At 43.0% G+C, this 7,211-nt stretch overlaps 1 long non-coding RNA gene across 1 annotated transcript; it reads left to right on the plus strand.

Annotated features, from left to right (window-relative positions):
* The first annotated feature begins 5,726 nt into the window (after positions 1 to 5,726).
* Positions 5,727 to 6,884, plus strand: LOC134453492 (uncharacterized). Its single transcript, XR_010035626.1, has 3 exons — positions 5,727 to 5,793; positions 6,112 to 6,248; positions 6,802 to 6,884. It is a non-coding gene; the product is annotated as an uncharacterized LOC134453492 (long non-coding RNA).
* The last annotated feature ends 327 nt before the right edge of the window (positions 6,885 to 7,211 follow it).

Raw genomic sequence — 7,211 nt, forward strand, 5'->3', positions numbered from 1 at the left:
TCCCCAGGGCCATCCAGCTCTTCAACACCACACAGAAAGAGACAGTTAAAGAGATTGTCATTGGTGACTGGACTGCATAAACTAGCCCCCCACACTGGAACACCCAACCTGCAGCCACTACCCCCCCCTTCCCGATTCTTTTCTCTACTGAACAGTTACACTTCATCCCGGCCCCACCCCCTATCCCCCACCCCCCACCCCCCGGAGCAAGCGCCTGCACTACCTTGGACACTTTAAGGGTTGCCCAATACAGGACAATAACCCACTACACCCCACCTCAGCTACCTCACCCCCTGGAATAGCTGCCGTGAACTACTCAGCTTTTGCATGGACAATAATTAGAACTTCTTTGGCTCTTGTATGTGTACTTAACATGGTTATTTTGTTTTTCTGTGAGTGTGAATGTATGCAACATGACACCCTACCAGACCTTGTGTCTGGTGTCTGTGCAGGGATGTGTGTGTGTGTGTGTGGGTGGGTGTGGGAGGGGGGTTGTGGGTGGGTTTGTGTGTGTGTGTGTGTGTGGGTGGGACAATGTGTGTGTGAGTGTGTGTGTGTGAGAGACAGAACATGTGTGCATGTGAGATAATGTGTGGTGGTAGTACTCAAGATATATATTTTTCCTGTAATGTTCAATTATGTGTATAATGTCTTGTGTATGTTTTGTATTTGTGTATTTATGTAAGCTGACAGACACCTTAATTTCCTTCGGGATTAATAAAAGTACTCTACTCTACTCTACATCTGGCAAAAAATAAACCAGCAGAGTTGAAAATTATTTGCTGCCTAACGGACATTGCGCCTGGGACTTCTTAAAGGCGTTTTTAGCAAAATGTTCTCCTCTGGGAAGCATGCCCCCAGACCCCCTAGTCTGAGATGTTATACAAGACCATCCACTGCGCACCACACATGCATGCGCATCTGCATACGCGGTCGCACATGCACTGTATTACGCCGCGTCACGCCCCGCCACACTCTTGTCACATTTTTCACCCCTGACCAGTTTGCATGCCTGTGAACCATCAAGAAGCATGTGTAAGAAATGATATCAGAATGGGAGGGATGGAAAGAGCTTCACAAGAAGTTGAAAAAGAACCTGTAAATGCATGCTTCAGAGACATACTCTTGCCGAAGGATTTTGGCTGCTTTGAAGATGATGGAGACATCACTAGATGTAGTGTTTTTCATGTCAGCAACAGCTTTGCTTCGGTCAACATCAAACACAAGGGATCGGGCACAATTTATTTGTACTGATCTGATGTCAGGAATCAGCCGTTCAATATCCTCCCGAAGTCGTGTGGTGTTGCATTTGATGTTTGGAAATCCCAAATTAGCAGTCTGCTCGTCATAGAGGGCTGTCAGGTTAGACATTGCCAGCGATTCCCCCGAGTAGCGATACCCCTCGATGTTATCAAGCTCACTGAGGACATATGCTCAGATGACCTGAATTGCTTTATTTTCAGTTGAGCCTCATTCAACAGTTTCTGCTTTTCTATAGTCTAGTTAGGCATGCACTGTGATATATCAATAGCAATCATGTCACCAGCAGCTAGTTCAGCCAGTAGATGCCCGTCACCAACCGCCTGAGCATTCTTTTACTTTTCTATCCAAGGCAAGGGTGGCAGACCTCCTCAGTTCCTTTTTATTGCCCACCTCACCACAGAAGAGACACGGTGTATTTAATGGTTCACATGATGATGATGATGATGATGATAATGATGTGGGTGAAGTCTGTTTGGTGGACTTGTCACTTGCGCCGTGTTTTTACTTGGCTGACAATCTTCATGTTTTTTTCTTTTTCTGGCTTTTTCACCAAGCTTTTACATACAACAGATGCTGTGTCACCCAGTAAATGGGTAGTGGACATGGAAAAGAATAATAGGGCCCCTTTAACTAACAAAGGTTTTTGAAGGAAGAGATAAATAAAGTCACTCTGATTAAAATTGGAGGTAGAGCCTAAATAAGGACATTTCAAATAAAGTAAATGTGGCATGTTATGGGTAAACTGTTGTATTTTATTGAATTCCTTGACCCAAAAAATGTATACTTTGACACCATTTTTTGTTGCATTGGCAGCCATTTTGACACTAAGCTATGAGCTTTAATCACAGAGTGTGTTGCAATATGCGTCCTTGCCTCCTCCACGTGCTTCCCTCCTTGTACCAGGAAGTAATATGTCATGATGACATCATTGACAACAGCATTATATTTCAATATCTTGCAAAAGCTCAATTGTAGTGTCTTTTTCTCATTTGCAATTGGGATGGTGAATGAAAAACAGTCCCTCAAAAGTTGTTGTGGCTAGGCTGACAGCTGGGAAACTTTATCGTTTTCTCCACGGAGGAGGGGCCAGGAGGTGGGACGAGGAGACAAGCGCAAGAGGAGGAGGCAAGGTCGCATATTGCAACGCATTCACTATTCTAGGTATGATATGCCTACCTCAATCTGTGAACATAGTTGTTGTTGTCCTACTACTTTCTACAATACTAATTGAAGACTCATTTGATATGTATTTAATTATTAGTAACGTATGAACGCAATTGGCTTTTGGCACACATTTTTAAAATTAAATCGCATATTTGACCTCCAATTATCATTTTATGGCTAAACTGTTGTTTTTCTTTACTCAAGGCATATTTTATTTGATTCCTTGACCCCAAAAATGTATACTTTGACACCAAGTTTGTCATCATAGCGATAACAGAAGCAAAGTTATAGGCCGTGTCTGAAATGCCGCACTTGTGCACTTCGTGTAGCCTGGTAAACCAGCGCCACCTGCTGGACGCTGAAAATTTTTCAGCTGCGGGTGGGTCTGGTATCGAACAACTATTCATTTTGAATCTTGCCCTGAATCTGGCAAGATGGTAACTAAACCAATCACAACGAAGAGATGTGTTTTGAATCAACGCGGGCGGGGCAGAGGGTTCTGGGGCGGGGTTTTGAGGGAGTGACGACATAGCAGTGAGACGCTGGGCAGTGGAGAAAGCACAAGAAACATGGCGGCGGCAATGGAACAGCGCTCGTTTGATTCTGCATTGGCATCAGACTTGGGGTTTTCGTTAAAACGTGAGCAAGAGGAGGCTCTACGTTCATTCATTTTTAAGAAGGACGTTTTCGCCGTGTTACCGACAGTGATGTACCCGAACGCGTTCAATGAACGAAAGTTCATGAACGAGTTCATATTTTGAGCGAACGTGAACTGAACGGACAGTATTTTCTAGATCAGTGATTCTCGAAGTGTGGTCCGGGGACCACTAGTGGTCCGCGACAGAGTTCAGGTGGTCCACGAGGGGATTTCTACTTTTCCAAGATAAGCTAGCAGTAGGCTATATTTGTAACATTTTCATGTTTTCAACACAATAAGACAGGCTTATAATGTGAATAGAAAGTAAGTGATCTGCATAAATATTATCAGTGTCAAATTAGCACCCATGAAATGCAAATTCAGTTGATAGGTGGTCCCCGATCATTTTTGGGGGGACAAAGTGGTCCTCTGTCTGGAAAAGTTTGAGAAACACTGTTCTAGATGATGAACGAACTATGAACGCGTTCATCTGGAGCGCGAACGTGAACGTTCATTAGTTCTTCATTCCGTTCATTCCGTAGTTACCAGATTTCATTAATATTCCTGCAGAAACCGCTACTGAACACAATGTCAGAGAGTCTAATATTATGTCCTATCAATTCTCTCTGACAGCGTCAGACACCATTCTCTCCGACTGTCTTTAGTCTCGTGCAAAGAGGCGGGACCAAGCAAACAGCAGCATAGCTCTGATTAAAGTCAGAGCGGCCAGCAACCAGCCAGCAGTGTGCGAGTTTTCTGATTTCCGGTGACTTTTTAGATTAACGCCTCTAGCGACCGTCTTCTGGGCGTTCAGAATAAGTGTGGAGTGCTCTCGCTTCACTATTTAAGTTAAAATGCGCCGCGCGCAGCACCAACAACAAGAGAAAGCTGTCTGCTGGCATGTTGCAGGATGGCAAATTTTGCGCATGAGACAGAGAACAACAGTGCAGGAAAACGTTAGTCCACGCACCCGATTTAAGTCCAGTCCATACAGTAACAGAAAAGAAGTGAAATCGCTCAGCACACAGTGTCTAAACAACAAACACTCTAAAGGACTGCTAGGCCTACTGATGAACCACTCTTAATGCAAAACTAAAATACAGTAGACTAATATCTAACAATCTCATTGTTAAAACTAATTTATGCTTTAGGCCTACACTTTTTTCAACATGGGGGGTGAGCTGTGAACTGAACAATGAACTAGTAGTAAATTTACTTTCCCAACACTGCAGAAAACACAGTTAAGGACTATAGGCCTACTCTCTATTACTACTAATAATAAACCGCTGCTCTAATGCACAACTAAAATACCGTTATATCCAGCAATGTCATTGTTAACACTAATTAACCCATGAAATAATGGCTATCTGTGAAGCATTTATATGGGCTTTTTCAATGAATTTTGATTTTTTTTTTGGGGGGGTGGGGGGATGAACTGAAATGAACTAGTTCATTTATTTTGTGAACTATGAATGAACTAGTTCATTTTGAAAAAAATATGAACTATGAACGAACTAGTTCATTCTGAGAGCTGTGAACTTGAACTTGAACTAGTTCACGTACAAAATGAACTTTCCCAACACTGCCTACAGGCTATGGCAAAAGTCTTATCTACCAGTTAACTCCACTGGTAGCCGAAATGATGGGGCTCTTTGAAAACCCGATGGTGGTACCGGTAGTCGTCTCGCCCTTGTTAGCCCTAATGGTAGACCAGGCGAAGGAGGCGAGCAATGTTGGACTCACTGCCATGCAACTGGGCGTCGATAACCCAGCAAACATAAAAATATGTCGTCAGTGCCAGTTGGTCTTCGGAGCAGTCAGGAGGCATGGCTTTTGCTGAACGCGACGTGTTGTCTTCCAAGACAAGGTCCTCGGAGTGGACGAGGTTCACCTCATATAATGGTAAGTGGCATGCTCTTAACAACGTCAGGGTGTGTGTAAAGTATATTCCTAAAAGATGACGGTAATGATTTGGTAAACGCTTCACCCTGTTGCCATTGTAACAGATGGACTGTCGCCCCGGACGTCTCCCTTTCTCAGTTTACAGTCTTTAATGTTGACTATCTAAACAAAGTCTGTGGTCGTAAGATTGAAGTTTACATGGACGTTGTGTGAGATGAACGTGGGGCTGATTGACTGGGAATGACAGATAAACGGCTGTGTACGGCGGCTAGAGGATACACATGCTGCGTCTTAAGTTAAATTTTACACTTTGGAAATTAGTAGCGATTACACTGCACTTCGACGAGACCAGCATGGCGTCGCACTAAAATAACATCGATGTTATGGAGCTAATGGTGCCATACCGGTGGAGTGATCTACACTAGAATCACACTGATACCGTGTATTCAGACAGTTAATACACCGAGTAAACCAACGAAAACACTTCTGAGACTCATTCTTGTGCGTGATTGTATTCTCAAACACTTCAGTGCAGTGAGCATTCCGAGAAACCATCCCCAGTCAATCGAGCCCCACGATGATCTCTCACAACGCACTTGCTCAATTATGTTGAATTAATTGTTCCGTTGATGTGGAAATAACACTAAGAAGCTAGTTTATATGGACTTAATTGCTTTGTGATTGAAGAATAACGTACTGATTTTCCACAGGGGGAAACGTGACAAAGGGAAGGCAAGCTAGGAGAACACAGCTAGGAGGAATTGTTTTGGCAAGCTAGGAGAACACATCTGACAGACAAAAAGGTTTCATCAAAGACACACAGACAGGTAAGCTAGTTCTATCATCTGTGGAAAGATGTCTTGGTTGTACTTTACCATAGCCAAATGTTGTGTTTGAGTTAAGGACTGTTCCCCACCCCATCTGAGTTATTGAGGGGGGTCTGTGTTAACAATATCCAGCAGTCTATTAGGCCTACAATCTGTTGTCACAAGTTAACACACTGATTGTAATAGGTAGTGTGAATGTTAATGAGGATCATGTCTGTTTGCTTGATCTTAACAATATGCAACTGTACCAGTTCACCAGCGAAAATATAGGCTACTGTTTGTCTGCCAGCTACATTCTTTTTTTTCCTTTTGTGCAAGCTCCTGAAGTAAAGGACCTACACAGGACCTTCATATCAAGGACATTGACTGTGTGGATCTCGAGGTGCAGTTACCCAAAAGTTGCTACCCACGGAATACCAGGTTTTGAGGGATCCTGCCAGAGCAGAGAATCAACAGTAAGTCATATCTTAACTTCACACAAATACACATACAAGGGTGTGCCCAACACAAATGTACTTTATAATATATTATTTTCTAAGTAATGAGACAAATTGAGGAATACATATTGGCCTGGTTCAGTCAAGTGGGGTTGTTGTCTGTTTCAAGCTACAGGTGTTTGCAAGGCAATTTATTATTTGTCGAAATTAAGGCAAATTTCATACATGTGTGTGACCATTCATCTTGCCACCTGTATTATTTTGTAGTAGGAAGGCAGAAGTCTTATGGCAGTGTGATGCTACAGTAATGCTTACAGTAATTTAAAGAGTATAGTTTACCTTCCTTAAAGCAATATTGGGATATATGCCTTGCTCAAGGGCACTTTAGGCATGGATGGAGGTGTATGCAGTGGTCAGAGATTTGAGTCAGCAACCCTAGTCTGATCTTAAGACCACCTCACTAATCATTATGCCACACTGCCCACCATGTTAAGAAACTACAATATCAAGCCCCCCTTTGCCGGTATTCATGACTCATGAATTTTTCTGTTTGATTTGTTGTTATTGACAGGATACATTGAAGAGGAGACTCCGACATGACCGCCGGCATCTTGTGTTATTCACCCCCACCACTTGTAATACTGAATGCCTGAATTGATGTTTGCAGCTCAGACTTTGTCAACAGATATGGTCTTCGACATGTTACCTTTAGGTGTGGAAACAGATTGTGACAGTCCAGCAAAATGAGCCAGACAGATAGTAACAATGAAAAAGGACAACGTTGTTCCCATGGCCTCCCACTGCAGAAGACTACAGACGTTCAGTGAAGCACAAACAGCTGTTCCTCTTGTACTTAATAATTTAGTCAGCTGGATTCTAGGTGCCACTAAGGAGCCAACAGTGGATAATTTTGTCAACATTTCAATGGCATACATTAAAAGGGCAGCCTGTAATTGTTTGCCTTGCCTCCATCTTCCTTGC

Source organism: Engraulis encrasicolus, chromosome 8, assembly GCF_034702125.1.
Source record: "Engraulis encrasicolus isolate BLACKSEA-1 chromosome 8, IST_EnEncr_1.0, whole genome shotgun sequence".
Classification (NCBI taxonomy): Eukaryota; Metazoa; Chordata; class Actinopteri; order Clupeiformes; family Engraulidae; genus Engraulis; species Engraulis encrasicolus.